The sequence below is a fragment of the Prunus avium genome, chromosome 3, assembly GCF_965620075.1.
Source record: "Prunus avium chromosome 3, drPruAviu1.hap1.1, whole genome shotgun sequence".
In the NCBI taxonomy this organism is placed as follows: domain Eukaryota; kingdom Viridiplantae; phylum Streptophyta; class Magnoliopsida; order Rosales; family Rosaceae; genus Prunus; species Prunus avium.
The window spans coordinates 4706034-4725487 of NC_142286.1; positions in this window are offsets into that span (position 1 = coordinate 4706034).

A 19454-nucleotide genomic window follows, 5' to 3' on the forward strand; every position below is an offset into this window, starting at 1 on the left:
ACGCCTCTTTGAAACTGATTCCTGTATAATCAGAAAATAAAAGCACCTTATTAGCTGCTTTCCCAAATAGCTTTCTCTCACAGTAATTTTTAACAATAAGTGATTTTCTCATAGTTTACCAAACGGGTTAGGCTTCCCAAATTTTTTTAAAAATCACTTATCATCCCAAATAAGCAATACCAAACGGGCACTTAGTGTTGAGTGTATGTACATCGGGGGCCACAATTTAGAATTTGCCTTGGGCCTTAGAAAACTCTTATCGGCTCTGTTCACTCGTATTGTTGAGTTCAGTGTGTAAGTTTCAGCTAGCTGGTTATCAAATCTTGGATCCGCCATTGTGTGAGGGCCATAATCACTTATGGGTTCACCTTCCATTTGCTTATTCATGTAATCACTAATGATTTTAAGCGATTCTAGGGAGAAGCATCTCCCATATGCTTCTCCAAACTAACCCTACGCTATATTTGAGACTTTATTATGTAATATATTCTCTTATTATCAACCATTCACATGTGGAGATCGAGACTTAATAGTTAAACATGCGTGCAACTTATATTGCCGGGCATGAGAGTATGTATGTTAAGCTATACCATGATGGAGGAAGCCATATATTATCATAGGTTAAAGTGACTTCACACCACAGTCTGTGTTTTACACAAGTCAACCCAGTGGCGGTCTTAAGGTTTTGGAGGCTCTAGGCGAACTACCAAAATGTGGCCTTTTACTCTATGTATATTCATGTGATTTTTTTTTTCGATTAGTTAAAAAAAATTATATGAATTCAAAGTTAGAATTTTAACCTAAAAAGAAACAAACAAAATGTAATTCACATAATAGCTTTATAAAATGCATCAAAACATCACTCGTCTTGCATTTTTCGATGCCAAAGTATCAATTAACTTTGCATAATCAAGTTTTTCTACCATGTCTTTTTCAATAGAAAATATTAGCAATAGTCTTGTGAATTTTTACATTCTTGTTTTTCCTCGAAGATCACTTCCTCTTGCAGTAGATATTCAATAAGAAATTGCTTGTTTTTTTTTTTCCTTGTGTTAAGTAGAGTAGACTTTCCTATATGCTCATGCTGCTAGGTTTTTTTTTTGTTGTTGCTAAGCTATATGCTACTAGGTTAACCTATTCAACTAGGTTAACTTATTAAATTGGTTTAACTAATTGATCCCTTATTAAGTTTCTATTTTTTAGTTTTAGAGTAAATATTTGGGCTTTTTTTAATAGTACTGTAATACCCCGAAAAATTCAAGGTGGATTTTATTATGGTGAAGAATGATTATGGGTATTTTATCAAGTGATTTTGCATTGAGATTATTAAATTAAGTGTGTTTAATTTGAAGTTGGACAAAAATGAACAAAATACCCCTATGTGTGAAAGATTACCAAAATACCCTTGTAGACAAAAGAACAATTGAAACGTGGTGGGCATCAAACCACCCTCCTCCCATTCTTCCCCCCCTTGCCGCAAGCTTTCAAATCAACCATTTATGAAAGGATGAGTCACCTATTCTAAATTGATGACTCACCTAGCCTAAGATTCTTCAATCAAGAATTTATTCTCTTCCTCCTCATTCATTGTATCATCACTATCTTCTAAATTGATGACTCACCTAGCCTAAGACTCTTCAATCATGAATTTATTCTTATCATCATCATTCATTGTATCATCACTCTCTTCCTCATTCACAATATTTTCATCCTCATTCTTCTTTTGTTCCTCTTCAAAATCCAAAATTCATCACTTCCTTGGAGCAGCCGATAACTCAAATATTAAAAACTCAAATGAGAAAACTTCCTTCATAAACGTTGTTCATTTACGTGATTCCTATAACATGCTCCAATTTCACCTCAATCCAACTAGTATAGACTCCGAAGATTTGGTATGATCACAATAAGTTTACCATTTCCTGATTTCACTATAGTATGCTCGGTTTCAATATGTTTTTGTGATTTCTTGTACTCAAATTACTTTGATTCCTTCATCAAAGTTGTTTGAAATGCTGTCTATTATAATATATCAAAATTTTAGGTTCATCAGACTTCTATAGCCACCTTGAGAATGTTTAGAGTGGAACTTGTTTATAGTCTTCGACTCTAGTTCCTTCCCTCGGTTTCAGTCCAGAACACTCATTTCGAAAGCTCAAAACACTATAGTTTCTTCATGATAGTTACTCCAAATTCTCCTCTTTATAACATATCCAAAGGTCAGAAAAACGCAACCATTATAACTCTTTGAAAATTGGTATGAGCAAAACTTGTTCATTGATTATATTGAATTTTTTGTTACAGATGTGTACTTTCTCTCAAATGGCTTGTTACTCATCATTCCATTGATCAAATTAGCCACTATCATCTCAAGTAAATGATTCTTTGAAGGTGTGAAGCTCATCTTCATATTGTCTCTTTGAGTACTAGTTGTAAATCAAGTGTTGGTTAGAATGCCTCAATGACATATATCTCTTTCAAAGTGTGTTTCTGTGAAGTTCTAGATTATTTCGATGTGATTTTGTACCAATTTCATTCTGGGATTTTGTTATTTCAAAAGTGATATCTCAAGGGTTATTTCAAAGTTGGTTTTGTGCCATTTGAATTTAAATTGATTTTTTTTGTGAAATTTCAAAGTAAAGACTATGATGTTGGAATTGTTCTGATTCTACCGCATGCCCTGTTTTGAATACGTGTTTGAAAACTTCCTGAACTTGGATTTTCATGAAATTTTAGTATGTTTTACTTTCACGTATTTTCTTCAAATCTGGAAAGTTTTATCCAGTTTGGTTGTAAATTGAAAGTTTGGTGAGTTTTCAAAATAAAGTGTACAAACCTGAAAAAAGGAACGTTCTGCAGCCTAGTCTGTTTTGGTTTCTATTTTGACATGCTTCCTTAACCCTAATTTCCATCAAATTTTGAAATTTTTAATTTTTCTATGTCTAGTTGTGATCTGAAAATTTTTACATTATTTTGATTTAAACTCAATATTTAGTGAATTTTCAAAGTTAAGGTGTTCCAACCTAAATGGTTAGCAAAACTAAAGTTTTTGTTTTAAATTGATGTTTTAAATTTTCTGTATAAGTCTAGAGCAAACCACCTGATTTTAAACATCCCAAATAGTAGAACTATTATAGGAGGGGAATAGATTGGTTTTTCCTTAACGCTTGGTTCTATGCTTGCTTGGACGTGAGGTTAAGGGAAGTAACGATCGAGTCGAACAACTTGTCAAGCGTTTATGGGGATTTAGGTCTACTTGCGCCAATAGGACACTTAAACATGTTTCCTTATTTCGAGTGAATTTTAATCAGTAAATTATCTTAACTAGGTGTTCTACTCTACGTACTTTCGAGGACGAACCCACACAAGATTAAGCTAGCTGGACATGAGGTAGGGTTTCCTGATTTCCCGATGATAGGGCTATGTCATTTTTAATCTTGGTGCTTATATACTACTATAAATATGAATATTATTGTTGTTTACGGGAGCAGGGCTTGAATATATTGAGGTGATGGGAGCAGGGCCTCTAATGAAAAGTGAAAGATGAGAAATTCGTAAACAAAAGAAAGATGGGTTAAGGGACGGATGGGCACTAGTTTATATTTTAGAGTGTTTGCACTAAAACTATACGGGTAGTAAGTAGGCCAACTTTAAGATGAGGTGGATGTTGAAGGTGAGGACCCTCAATATGTGAGAGCATTCGGTAAGTAAATAGACATGCATACAGAAGACAAATGTACGTGGTTCACCCGAATAATGGGCTACGTCCACGGAGAAGTATGTTCTCATTACGATAATGTGAGTATACATTGCACATAGGTTTAGACTCAAGGAGAAGAGGAAGAATACCGAAGGCTGGGGGCCGAAGGCTGAGGATCTGATATGATCCGTGGGCTTTTAAGTGGGCTCATGGGTAAGCCCATGAGGCCCCAGTGAGCCATATAGAGCCCTAGTAACCTGCCCAAATCTCTTTTCTTTCTTGAAGGGGAGAGGTCTCCTTTTATAAAGAAGGGAGAGTCCCCTCATCTTGTGTTTTGTCGATGTGGGACTCCCTTCCCTTTGGCTTGGGAGTGTTTGGGGAGTGCTTGGCCAGATATTGTACAAACAGGAGTCCCTCAATTTCCTGATTAAGGAGGTACTTCTTGATTGGGGACTTGTAATCATTAATGCACTGGCCAAGTAATGCTTCAGCTCATTCTTTAGCAGGCTGATGGCCGAAGGCTGATGGCCGAAGTCTGATGGCGCCGAAAGGGAGAAGTGTCTCCTGGAAGGTGCCGTTCGGCATGACTTTGAGAAAAGGTCGAAGGCTGATGGCCGAAGGCTGGTGGCCGAAGGCTGATGGCCAATGGCTGATGGCCGATAGTTGATGGCCGAAGGCTGTTGGCGCCGAAGGCTGTGGCCGAAGGCTGATGGCTGATAGCTAATGGCCGAAGGCTGATAGCCGATGGTTGATGGTTGATGCCGAATCATTGGGAGGATGTGAAGACATCGCACGCGCCGAATGATGATGGGATGCCGAAGGCCGAAGGCCGATGCCAAATCATTGGGGGGATGTGGAGACATCGCACGCGCCGAATGATGATGAGGTGCCGAAGGCCGAAGGCAGATGCCGAATCATTGGGGGGATGTGAAGACATCGCACGCGCCGAATGATGCAAGGGGTGCCGAAGGCCGATGGCAGATGCCGAATCATTGGGGGGATGTGAAGACATCGCATGCGCCGAATGATGCAAGGGGTGCCGAAGGCTGATTGTATGAGGTGTCGAATCATTGGGGGGATGTGAAGACATCGCACGCGCCAAATGATGCAAGGGCTGCCGAAGGCCGAAGGCAGATGCCGAATCATTGGGGGGGATGTGAAGACATCGCACGCATCGAATGATGCAAAGGGTGCCGGAGGCCGATTGTAGGAGATGCCGAGGGCATGGCTCAAAAGGGTGCCGAGAGTACTCGAGAAGGAGAACGACATAGCGTTTTGTGTCGTTTCCCACAGACGGGGCTAATCTATTTGCACTAAAACTAGACGGATAGTAAGTAGGCCAACTTTAAGATGAGGTGGATGTTGAAGGTGAGGACCCTCAATATGTGAGAGCATTCGGTAAGTAAATAGGCATGCATACAGAAGACAAATGTACGTGGTTCACCCGAATAATGGGTTACGTCCATGGAGAAGTATGTTCTCATTACGATAATGTGAGTATACATTGCATATAGGTTTAGACTCAAGGAGAAGAGGAAGAATACTGAAGGCCGAAGACCGAAGGCTGCAGGCCAAAGGCGGGAGCCGAAGGCTTGGGGCCGAAGGCTAAAGGTTGAAGGCTGAGGATCTGATATGATTCATGGGCTTTTAAGTGGGCTCATGGGTAAGCCCATGAGGCCCCAGTGAGCCATATGGAGCCCTAGTAACCTGCCCAAATCTCTTTTCTTTCTTGAAGGGGAGAGGTCTCCTTTTATAAAGAAGGGAGAGTCCCCCCCTCTTGTGTTTTGTCGATGTGGGACTCCCTTCCCTTTGGCTTGGGAGTGTTTGGAGAGTGCTTGGCCAGATATTGTACAAACATAGGGTATTCGGAGCCACAGTGGTAAAACGCATGGTATGGGACATGCAGGCTTGTTGCCATAAAGTATGAATTAGTGGAATTAGAAGGAAGTGAGTTCATAGCATCACCGCATATGCAAATTTATTTATCTGGTATGATTGCATAATTTCTTTATTTTGTGTTGTTTAATGCATAACACTTGACTAACTGTGATAGTTGATCTTGAGGGGTTTGACGGTACTCTACTGGGCATTAGAATGCTCATACCCTAATAGATTGTGTAGGATTAAAGAAGAAGTTTGAGGAAGCAGGTTTCAACTAAGCTACTAGGCTTTTATTGTTGATTTGTGTAATTAATAATTGTAAGTAGTCAACCGTTTCATAAAAATCTTAGTGTGTATTTAACTACGAGCTACTGCGACTCTGATTTTGTGTTGTTAAGTAAATTTGTATTATTTGTGGCTCAATTTCTCATCATATCATGGTTGTAGGATTTTATTATTATAATTATTGTATGACTCATACCATAATTTGGGAATATTTCTTATTTTTGAATCGGGTCGTGACAAGTACTTGGGCTTAATATAGTACAATTTTTAAAGTAACATATATATATATATATATATATATATATATATATATATATATATATATATATTTATTTATAAAAATTGGAGGCCCTTCCAATTTGGAAGCCTTGGGCGACCACCGTGCTCGCCTATGCTTGGGCCTCCCCTGACTCAACCCCTATCAATTTTCACTAGACCTTTTTTAGGGGTCACGTGCCTAAACAGAATTATGGTTTCGTCCTCAAATACCTTCCATTATATATCTCATAAGACAAATTTGTAATTAATCAAAATGTTCCCAAGTTAATTGTATCCTTCTGACTAGTCTGAACAAATTAGCTCCTTAGAGCATCGCCAGCGCAAGAGGCCAGCCAAGGCAGGAGGGGGCCCTAGGCCCAGGGAGCAGCTGCAGCATGCCAAGTGTAGCCCGGGCAAGGGGTGGGTCCCACGAGCCCAAGCAAGCCCATGGGCAGATCTGGCCCATTCTCTTGCCTTCAGGCTGCTGACGTCGACGCAAAAAAGTCAAATTTTTTTTACTGTTGGCTCGTGGAATGCACACGCCAATGGTAAAAAAATTTGAATTTATTGCGCTGACGTCACAACTGCCAGAAACCAACGGCTACAAGCCACATGGCTTCTCCTGGAGCATTTTATCCAATCCAACGGCTGTCCATTTTTTGGCTAAAAAAATTGAAAAAAATATCTAAAAAGTATGGTAATTTTTTCTATAAATACCTACAAATATTATTCACTTTCCACACCAAATGTTCATACAAATTTATCACCTTCCAATATTTTTCACTGTCCACACCAAATTTTCTACTACAAAATTTCATTTGTGTAAAAATACAAATGACCTCTTCCATCGAAGTCAGAGGGTCGTGGACAAACGTTTGGAGCGATCAAAATCTTGGCGACGAGGTAAAAAAAACTTATTGCCGTTTTATTAAATTTAATGTCTTTTTATTTTTATTTTTTATATGTCCTGCATTTCCAATTATATTTTTTTTAAATATATTATTCAAGGCAAAACAAAAAAAAGGAAAACCATTACACATGGCTCCTCAAGTGAACAATCCCTGCAGTCGGTTCCAATGGTGCATTCTGTGTCTGAAATAATGGCACTATTACGTACCCCGAAGGAAAATACTCCCCCACGTCGTGATCCGGTGGAACCGCCTCCGCCAATGATTGAGTCGTCGTTGTACTCGATTGTGTCGGACTATGAGGACCGGAAGTATTTCAATTGTTGTCTACCGTGCAGATCTCACGGCCTGGGTTTCCGAGCCGAGGGGATATGCGTTGACACCCGGCTTCCTGCTTTTGGGTGCGGTGCATTTGTGCGCAGGTGTGCCAGCACGGTCTACCGTGCGTCGAGATGGTTGATGTGGATAGAATGGTCAAGTGGTGCGCCTGTTTGGACTCGTCTTCTAATCAAACGATTGTAGCCGAGAGAGGAACTAATCTCGGCTGTTAGGTTCACGGCCTGAGCTACAATGCCGTTTAGTGATGGTGTTGGTGGGTTTTGGGCGGTGCTCCGGCGCGCTGCTCAGGGAGCGACGGTCGTATGATATATGGGGTGAACGAGCGAATAACAAGGATGATGCTTCGGCGCCTTGAAAATCAAGGGTCGTATGATATATTGATGAATGAATTTTCCTTACAGTCTAACACTACTCCTAGGAAAACAAGTAAAGATATTGAAAGTGCATTACAGGAAAATATAAGTTGCTCCGTGGGAGGCTTTGGTTTGGTGTTTGAACCCTTTGAATGTAGCTTGAGCCTCGTATTTATAGGAAGGGTTCTTGGAGGAGTACTCGAGGCTGAAAATCCGCATGGTGGAGCCTGATTAAAGCAAGTGGGCAGTCTAATCGACATTTGGGATCGTGAAGTATGGTGGTGTGACCCCATAAATCCTGGTGAATCTCGGCCGCCGCTTTGATCGTGGGCTCTGCGCTTCTGGCCGTGGAGACGCATTTATTGTTATGATAGCTGGTAACCTAATCTCTCAAGCTGCAAGAATTTTTGTGAGAATGTCCACGTCTAATCACTCTGTTTCCTGTCGCCAAACCCTGACTTCAGTCACTTCCCACCTTCCCTCATGCATTAAATGCTTATTCGTGGCCAGTGGGTTTGCTGTAATAAACATAGGCATTACTTCATTAAATGAAGCATGAGACCCTGATATCACGTGATGATTTGATTCTGATATCTCTGGCCGTGATTTTGCTCGGCCTCGGCCTCGGCTTACAATCGAGGCCGAGATGATCATGCCTTGGCAACATCTTTTGTTTTCAGGAAGGCAAAACACCTTGGCGAAACGCTGCACTTTAGCTTCTCGAGGAAGTGCTTGGGCCGATAAAAGGGGCTCCTTCGGCCAGTTCATGGCCGTGATTTATTAGGCACAAACAATTGTATGATGAGTGAGTAGGTATTTCAATTGTATGATGAGTGAGATGTGAATTTTATAATATATATATATATATATAGACACATGACAACCAAAAATCTTGTCCGAAAATTTAATCCTAAAATCTTATCCGAAAATTTAATCTGAAATTTGAGATGAATTTTTTTTAATAAATAGTGACACGTGGCAACCGAAAATCTTATCAAAATTAATGGTTTAAGTATAAAAAATAGAAAATAAATTAAAGTGAATAGTAATTGTCCCTGCTCTTGTCCTTGCCCATAGGGGTTGAAACAAAAAAGGCAAGGGCAGCCACTATTTACATGAATAGTAACAGCCCTTGCCTTGCCCTTACTCTTTTCTTTTTTTCATTAGGTTAAAAGATAGGGATGCAACGCTTAAACATTTTTAAAGATTATCTATCTTACGTACGATCGCCTAATTACATTTAAATGTAAAATTTAATGATGATATAGCAATCGTTATTCAGAATGAGTTTAGGCCAAAGAAAAATAAAACTTGAACCTTTTCATGTAGCTGCTTCTAAGAAGAAATTAAGTGACATTTTTTTTATAAAAAAAAAAATTAAATTTAAATATAGTGAAGTCTAAGCTTCCTGTTGAATAAATTGTTAATAGAATAATTCTTTTGTTTTGTTTTTGAGTTCTAGAATAATCCTTGTTACGGTGGTAAATATAAGATTTGGTGGGTAGAGAATATTGGTGACCAAATTAGTCACTTGATAGAAAAATATCCCAAAAAATTACGATTGACACAGCAACTTCACCTTGCAGTGGTCCTTGTCATGTCTGCCTCTGCATCTCACTCTCACTCTGCCTGCAATTTCTTTCTGCAAGATGTTTAAGAAGAGATTCTCCCTTTATTCCTCTGCCACACCCAAATGAGAGCAGAAAGCAAGAGCTGTATTTATACAGTTCCTCTCTCTCTTCTCTCTCTCTCTCCGACTTTTTTGTTCTCCTGAAAAAGGTCTTGTCACATCTGCTCCTTTGTGTCTGCTTTGTTAAAAGAGTGGAGTGGGATCAGAATATTATTATAATGTGTTATTTTTTGCTGGCATAGATTGAGATACTTTTTCCAATCACTTTCTTCTATGTTGATAAGAATCTCACCTTGGAACATCATCAATGCCTGCTCACGCATGGTATTTTATTTTATATCAAATACCATAAAGAAACTTACATCAGCAAAAGGACATAATAGTTTAGTCCCTCTTACTTCTAATCCGCCTCTTTTAGGAGATTAAAGGATTTGATAGTTCAGGAGGAAGTTTTTAAGTTAAAATCTATTTTTCAAAGAAAGTAGAAGTTCTGTGAAGAATAGATTTGTTCTTGGATTTTGTGTTTATTGCATCACAATATTCCATTTACTTGAAAGAAAAGACAAGCCATTTGATGTTAGTGTTGGATGGCTCCTTTTCTAAAAGATGGAACCAAAAATCTCAATGCTGTGTTAGACAGATTTGATCAGTAATTGCATGTTTGGTTAGTGAGAAAATCCTGCTCTGCCAACCAAGTAGGATTTTCCATGTTTGGTTAGTGAGAAAATTTACAGTTTTTCTCTTCAAACAAAACTAAGCTTATAATGGGAGTGCAAGCTACAGTGACACTGCTCTAAATGCAATGGATTTGGGATGAAAGAATTAGCTGCTACAAGACAGAACCATATGGGGAAATATACCCTTTTTTTAAATAGTCCTGAACAAGAATGTGCTTCTTGGAATAATCTAAATTTTGTGGGCATTGATGCAATCATACACAAGTTAAGCCTTAAGGTTGCTTTCTTGATGACCTTTCTCCAGATATTCTTGCAGCATCAATTCTGCACATCTTCATTATAAGAATCTATTATTTGGTATAACACATTATCGAATGCAGAAAGAAACCCCACTATAAGGTTGCTTTCTTGATTTTTGTTTCTTTTGCCAAATTTTTGTCCAAATAAAACTGAATGAGACATGATCCTGGTTGCAAATCTGAAAAAGAAAGAACTTAATTGGTAATAATGGAGCCACCAAATTTATTGATGTCAGAAGATTGGGGAAAAAATAACAATGAAGGTAAAAAGGAAAAGCCAATAATCCTTCCAACCTTTGGCTTAGGAATGGCAAAAATCTCCGACGGGTTGGGTTTAGGGCCTAACGGGCGGAGATTTCAGGGGAAAATCGGAGGCTGGTAAGAGGATTCCAAATTGTAAAATATCTTATCGGTAACGGACTGGAAATGGTGTTGTTATCCCAAACCTGGGCCGATAAGTCATATTTATTTTGAATTAATAAATATATAATATAATACTAGCCTCTCTGTTATCCCCAAACCCGGGCCGAGATGTATATTTTTTTTATTTTTAAAAAATATTTTATTTTAGAATTAAAAAAGATAATGGGTAGTTGTGTTCCATAAAAATAGGATCCATTATCTAATTTTTCTTTTAATTTAATTTTTCTTAATATGAAAAAGTGTGAATTTACCATATTATCCTCATTTAATTAATAATTTCAATTCTTAATGTTTATATTAACCAAAGACATTTTTTGGTATTTTGAATGTTTTACCATTCTCTGCATTTTGCTTTATATACACTGGCGGAACCAGGGCAAGGGCTACCCTTGGCTGTAGCCCAGGGACAGTTTGGGGAAAAAACAAATTAAATATACATATAGTCTATATTTTAACTGAAAATAAATAAATAAATATACAATTTCAGCATCAATATGCATAGTAAGAGATCTTCCACATTTGTATTTGGTGTCAAAGTTTATCCCAACATCAATTTTAAAATTTTTCTATTAATTTGTCTCCAAAAGAGAAGCATTTTTCTAAATGAAATTCACCCTTTCGCGAATAATATAGCTCTAATTTCAATTTTTTTCCTTGTGTTTACAATTATGTGATTTATATAATTTAATGTATACTTTTATTTCTAGAAAAACTATAGAAAATGTAAGTACAAAAAAAATTTATCATTAGATTTTAAGCTAATAACTTTAGCTAGCCCACCCACTAAAAAATTTCTGGTTCCGCCCTTGTTTATATATGTATAGATAACAAGTAAAAAAGAACTCTATAGTCGCTCAATAGAACCCGGGTTAGTTTAAGATTCTATTTAACTTTTGTCGACTCTAAAGAGCAAACATATATGCATGCCTTTCAGTAACGCCAATTGAGTTCTACTTTTCTTTTTATGAAAGATTTTTTTTATAAAAAATTATGCTTTATTTTATCAACGGCAACGTATCTCACCAATTAAGTTCCCTGCTTGATAGATATACTATTTAGACTTACCTACTCTTGTTCATCACCTGAAGTTCTTTACTTTTTATTAACCTTGCATATTGATTATTTTGTTATAAGTATATATAGTTTGGGAGGCATTCCCCCAACGGGGGCAAGGACGGGGATTCCTTGAAAATTCTAACTAGGGATGGGAGCCGGGGCGGGGATGGGAAGCGAGGACGGGGATGATATTATCATACCCGGCCCCCAAACTGGCCCGTTGTCATCCTTACTTGAGCTCCACCCCTGTAAAAGTGTATTACAAATTAGGAAGAAAAAAAATATGGGCTTATATGTGAAAAACCTAACTAAAAGAGAAATTTATAATAAAACTCATTTTTTGCATTAAATTTATATATAAACCCTAAAACTTATTGAAGAGAAAAATCCAAAAAAAATCTCAGTTGTAATTTTTTTTAAATAATTTGAATGATGTGTGAAATACCATTATTATCATTGCATTATGATTTTTAGAAAGAAAAAAATATTGATGATCTAGGAATTTTCATTCTGGGGGTCAACGTGTAAAAGGTTAAAAAAAATTCTATACAAAATAGACCCATTGAGATGAAACGATAATACTCTAATTCATAGTTAATTGACAAACCCATACAAAATATTCATGTTCATTATCAAAGAGAACTGCATCAACTTCAAAAAATAGACACACATTGCAATACACTAGAAATATCTCTAAGAATGTGATAATAAACCAAAAAATTAGTGCAATCATCTTCACCTCTCAAGGCGTCTCGTACTATTCGACATAAAAACTAGCATATATTAGCGCAATCCTGCTCATTTTAGGGCATTTACGTCATTTTTTAGGTTCGTTGTAGTTTTGATTTTGGGCTTTATCTGCATTTCTTTTGGGTTCTAACTCTCAAACTTTGGGCCCTTATGAGTACTGTCTTAGGGGGAGCTTATTCAAGCAAATATTTCTTCAATACGTAAGAGTTATGTTATTCTTGTAAAACTCTTTGTGGATTAAACATCTAAGGTTTTTTTTACCTAGATTGACCTTAGGTCCCTTCATGCATTCATATCATACATGAAAAATTGTTTTATGTAAAAATATTGGATAAGTATGAAAAATGGTTTTTCAAAATAATCATTTTCTCAAGATAATTTTTGGCGGCTTTTATTTCTTACACATCAAATAAGAAAACTTGATTTTATGGGATTTTAGTATGAAGTATATATTGACTTAATGAGCCATCATTTTGAGCCTAAATCGTATCTTGCACTAAAACCGATTTTTCATATTTTGATTTGGTGGGAATTTGATTTTCTAGTATTTTTATTTGAATCCAAATGGAGGGTACTTCCTTATTTACATTGTAAACTTATGTAAATGTTGAAAATGGAAATAAGGTAATCTGACTGCTGTGCTGGTGTGCTGCGCCCTTTGGAGCATTTCATCAAGTAGTTTATGGGCAATTTGCAGGGGTCAACATCTTTGCCTCCAATGGTGGATTTCGGGCTTGCAGGGGTCAATTGACCCCTCTTGCCCATATGTGGATCCGCCCCTGATTGATGACAATGTTGTAATTTTTAGGTTTTTCAAGGGTTGTATGGTATATTAAGTCCATTTGAAAAGTCAAATGAATTTTTCCTATGATTTCGGTATCGTAGGGTTTTTCTAGATTTTGGGCTCTATTTATGGGCCTACATGTGAAAAGCCCAAACTGAAAAAGAGAACAATTATGTGAATTCATAGTTATTCATACTCATTATTAATCTCCAAATCATTAGACACTTTTATATTTGTTGGAATATATGCTTTATTAGAACACCATAAGATTATACAGCAGAGAGGATGAAAACATCCAAAACCCAACATGACAGCTAGGAACAAGAGTGGGATCTTAAAAAGATTCGCGCCTAAAACAATCACGATGAAACAAAAAAAGAAAAAAGAACACTATTGCCCAAAAAAAATAAAAAATGGATCCGTGACGGAGCAATTGTGGTCTCGTTAAAACCTTGCCTTAAAAAACCCCCAAATTGAGGAAAAATCGGGTAAAAAAAAAAGTGTACAATCATTAGACACTTCATCCTTCAATATTGCACACCTTCAAGAAAATTAAGTTTACATGGCTTTGTAACTAATACAAAAACCAACATAATGAGTGTTTGTAAAATCACCAAAATTTGTAGTACTAATTAGTCTACAAATTCTTTAGCACCTTACATCATATATTTCCTTATCACATCATCATCAAAACAACCCCAAGACGAACATGTGTTTTGTTTGATCAATGATCTTTAATATATATGATGAAGCAACTCAGGTTCTTTTGTATTTTAAGCCACATCCCCAGCCTTGGTTTCTGCTACATCCATTTGTTGGCTTCAATTTCCATGTTGTTGCAGAGGCCTAAGGTTGCTTGCAACTTTCACACGAGGTCAATTCAAAAGCAAGTCTGATGTTTCAAAGGTCTGGACAACACCAAACATGCTTTTGAAAAGAACCTTATTTGAAGGTTAATGGTTTATATATGTGTGGCTATTTTTCTGGTAAATCAACGATTCGATCGATTTCGCTAGCTCGATTAGTCCTCTTGCTAACATCTCGGAGGTAGTATTTTAGTAAAAATGGGTTTGAATAGAGACATATACCATGATGAACCCAAACCAGAGAACAAGTGCGGTTACAAAGCAACATAAATTGCAATGCATAAAGATTTGGGGAAGAGCCTGGATGTGAATGTGAGACCTCAATGACACTTTATTTATATAATGTTACCCATGATCTTTCCAAAACATATGGCTCCAGAAAATTGGCAATGATGCATGAATAGTGTTCACCTTATGTGTCATAAAATTACTAATTTTCATTGATTTCTTTATTGGATTGGATCTAACACGTCAATCTAGAACAAATTACAAGTCCAAATAATGTGTATTTACTCTATATATGTTAATTGTTAAAGTTTCAGTTAGGACCGACTTGGTAATCATTAAATTTTCAATTTTCAATTTTCATTTAAATTTAAATTTCTGAAACATTTTCTAGAAAGGTTTTTTTTTTCCCACTTAGTTTTTATTTTTCCTTTAATGCTCCCAAATACAGGGACTCAAGACACAAACTAGGACTTGGCAGACCCTTCACCTATCAGAAATTGAAAATTAGTAATGACACGTCATTGTTGTCCTCAAATTAGGTTGTGCGTTGCACCACTCATCCTTTCCATCAAATATGTCTAATTGTCAAAATTGATCACGTGCATGGCACATGATCTAGTTCTAAGGGCAAATAAGACTTCTAAAGTCAAATGTTCTCCGTCGTGCTCCGCACTCTCATAGTCTATGTTGCATGGACACGGATACGGGGACACGGGAACGCGACACGGCGACACGGTGATACGGAAAATCTCAAAAAAGTAGGACACGGACACGGCTAGGACACGGCAATTAAAATAAGAATTAATTCTCAATATTTCAAGACAGAGAAACAAGACTTTTATTAAAAATAAAAAACCAAATATAGATAAAATCATACAAAGATACAAAACACATCAAAACAGAGAAACAAAATAAAACATGGTTCACATTCATTATGTCTAATAGTCTAATACCCAATTAATAAAACAAATTCAAATATACTCAACAACTAATAACAAGACTTTTATTAAAAATAAAAAAAGCTCCAAACATATACAATCATACAAAATACCCACACACAAAAAACACAACAGCGAAACAAAATTAAAAATCTGTGAAGCCTAACTTGAGTTTGCAAGAAGGAATCGTCCTTCTTGGTCACGATTTGCAAGAAAGAATCGTCCTTCTTGTTGTGTTTCTCTTAATATAAAAAAACATAAGAAATAATCTTCACCTCACCACCAAATTCAACTCTTCTACTACTGTGAAGAGGGAGATAAGAAAAGAAAATAGAGATAGAGAACATAAAAAAAGAATTTGAAAACAAAGGGAAAAATGTGGGATTCATTTAGGTTTAAAAAAGTCTTTTTCCACTTTTAACCCAATATTTTAAAAATATTTCAAATTAGTCCATTAAAGTTTCAAAAATCACGTTTAGACCCCAATTTTTATTTTCAAAATTTCAATCTGGTCCCTGCCGTGTCTTGACCGTGTCGGCGGCATGTCTTGACCGTGTCCCAGCCGTTGACCGTGTCCAACTCGTGTCGGAGCCGTGTCGGCGTGTCGGCGTGTCCGACACTCTGACACTCCAGCAGTTTGGAGTGTCGGTGCAACATAGCTCATAGTCATCATCAAACGACCACCACCAAACAAAGTGTCATGGCCTCTGCTGAACGACCACCATCGCCTCTCTCTCTCTCTCTCTCTCATCTATACGTCACAATATCAACAATCCCCTAAGAAGCACAGATACGGCGATACGATACGACACGATACGGGGATACGGTAAATTTCCAAAATGTAGGATACGATACGTCATGGATACGGCAATTTAAAAAATATATAAAAACATAAAAATAACAATATATATAATTTAAAACATATTTTAAATAACATAAAAATGATAATATTATTACTTTTAACATACTTCCACTTGGTTATAATATCATTACTTTTAATAAGACAAACAAAACAAAATCCTTTTGTTAAAACGATAAGATCAGCGATCACGTGGGGTGTGGGTGAAACTGTGAGTATTAAACAAACAAAATCCTTTTGTCCAAAGGATAAGACCAGCAATCAGAACAGAGAAGCACGCGTGAGAAAACAAAATAAAAATAGAGAAGAGAACCCGACGGCGCCAACAATGAAGAATGAAGAAGAAGAATCTAATGAGTGGGGGCGCCACTGGATGAAGAAGAAAAAGGAAGATCTGGGCTTCTTAAGGATGAAGAAGAAGAATTGATGAGTGGGGGCACCGCTGGATGAAGAAGAAGAAGGAAGATCTGGGCTTCTTATTTAGATAGAAGAAGAAGGAAGATCTGAAAGAAGAAGAAGTGGAGACGTTTTCTGATACGCGTATCCTAAACATCGGATACTCGTATCTGTAATGTCAGATACGCGTATCTTTTTTTTGTTGACCGTATCCGTTGACTCGGATACGTATCCATTGCGTATCCGTACGTGTCCACAGCGTATCGTATCCCCCAGCGTATCGGACATGGGATACGCACCTCAACCAGCGTATCCGTGCTTCCTAGACAATCCCGCCTCCTCCCAACCTCAGTGGCCTTCCCATGGACACCGCAAACCCACCATTACCACCACCACCACCACTACCAAGACTAAGATGAGTTTTTTTTTTGAGTAATTAATATAACAACATGTTTACTAATCCATAATTGGATTAGGAGGAATTGAATTGAGGAGAATCAAATTCCGGATTCCGATTGAAGTTGTTTACTAAACCATATTGAATTGGGATATGACTGGTTCTAATTACTAAAATGTCCTTGTTGTTGAGTTAAAGTAGATGACAAATTTGGAATTTTCAAAATTGTGTGTGGATATAATGGATAAAAAGATGAATTCATAATGGGTTAGTTCTTCAGTAATTAGAATATCACATTCCACCCAAGAATTGAATTCCTCTAAAATCAAGAATTCAATTCCAAATTTTATGTGGGCCCTACTTACTTTTTAATTCTTTGATGTGAAGTAAACACAGGAATCCTCCATAATTAAAATTTCCTGATTCGAATTCTAATTCCTAATTAGTAAACACACCATAATTACTAATGTTGATTGTTGATGGTTTGGAGTGGTGGGTGGAAGGGTTGGGCATTTCCTTTTATTTTATTATATGTACATAAAATTATTTTTTATTATCTCATTTTATTTATTATTAGGCTTTTACCCATGAATTTAACAAAAAAAGATTTAAACAAAGTTAACGGAAAGAACTACAAGTGCGACCCGAATTTGAGGATGACATTAACTATTAAAATTCAAGGATGAAAATGTAAAACATGGTATAATTTAGGATTCATTACTACAATTTAGCCTTTGAAAAATATTTTTCCCATTGGATTAGAAATTAGATTAGGTATTCTCTTAAGAAAAAACCTCTTTGAGAAAAGCTTAAGAAAAGAAACCATAGCCGCTGTCCCTTTTGGGGGTTGGTAGCCATCCTCCCTTCCCCCTCCCCTCTCCTCTCTCATCTCCTCCTACCCTCTCTCATTTCATCCCCTCTCCTTTCCTCCCTTTTCCCCTTTATATTGCTTTGTTATTTTATTTTGTGGTGTGGAAGCGGATGTCGTGAAACGCTGTCGTCATCATGATAGTCAACGCCTTTTAGCGCACTTGCGGGAGGATTTAGCTCCAGTTGTCAATCTTCAACATGGGTATGGAGCTGCAATGATGGGAAGATGTCAGGTTACGTTGGGTTGAAGTTTAGCTGGTACGACACTATAGGTTTAACCGGTATGGCGCTATGGTGGTCGTGCTTCTTAGTTTCACAGACACTTTAGGATGTTGAGCGGTGGTCTCGCTTCTTAGTTTGTTTGTCTAATATTTTTCAGGAACTCTTTAGGAGCTTCTTATCATTTGTTAGTTTTATTTCTTTTTAGTTTTTGACTTTCAATACGGATTTGTCGCTTTTGCCAATGCACGACAGATTTGTATTGTAGGTTTGAATAGGTGTAGGGGTCTTTTTGTTCCAGCAGCCTGACGAATGGGCTTGGGCTGCTATGAGAGGAAAACGAACAAAAAACCTCCTGAAGCCTGAGTTCAAGAACCAGGCTCCCAAAAGAATTTTTAAAAGACTTGCTGAAGCCTTAGAAAAATACGTTTGGGTTCTTTTCACCAACAACCAGAAAAGCGTATCAAATTTGTTAATGACTTAGCGTGAGGAGCTTGTGGCATGGGAGCTAAGCTTTCACAGGTTTAGCAATTTGAGAGAGAGAGAGAGAGATCAAAGCATGAGTTTCTTTCAGAAAGGAAGGTTTAGAGTGGAAGGAGGGAAAATTAGGAAGGTTTCTGTTTCAAAAAAAGGAGAGAAACGATGGAAATAAAGGATGGGTAAATTCCAGTTTGCTTGACAAAGCTTGGTCTTGCTCTGGAATGGTGTGTGTTGCTGGGTAGAGGAAGCTCCCTTTTATAGGCATTTGGAACCCTAATTTCGTTGATCCTCCATTCCCTTTTTCCAATCACTCCCTTTCTTGTGAAAAATCTTTGACCAAAGCGCCTGAATCCATGGCTTCTTAAGGTTCCAAGGTTTTATGCGGCTGAGCCTTCCCATGGGGGTGAGGCACCACTTGCTTTTGCCCTTGATTTTCAAACTGGAGCTCGCAAAGGAAAGGGGAGAATGGGCGAAGTCCTTTACCCAGTGGGTATTTCTTCTACGTTCATGGATTTCCTATGGTCCTTGCTATGGTTCCTTGTTGACCACATAGGGGTTCTGATATGGGTGGAGCTCGATGCTGAATTTTCTATGAAACACTGGGCTGGGCTTCATGTATAGCATTGGGGTTATTGATGCTCTCCTTTCCAGCGGCCCGTATGCTTTCGTCAAGCTGTTGGAAGTGGCTTATTTGTTTTTGGGCATTCTAATTATCATGGATTTTCCTAAATGCTATAGCAACCTATGGGATATTCTCCTAAGGCATTGGACCCCATTCTTTTCTCTCTCATGGTAACCCATGTATTTGGGCTCGAGGAATGGGCCTGAGTTTTAGTGCTCCCAAGTGACCTAAAACTTCCA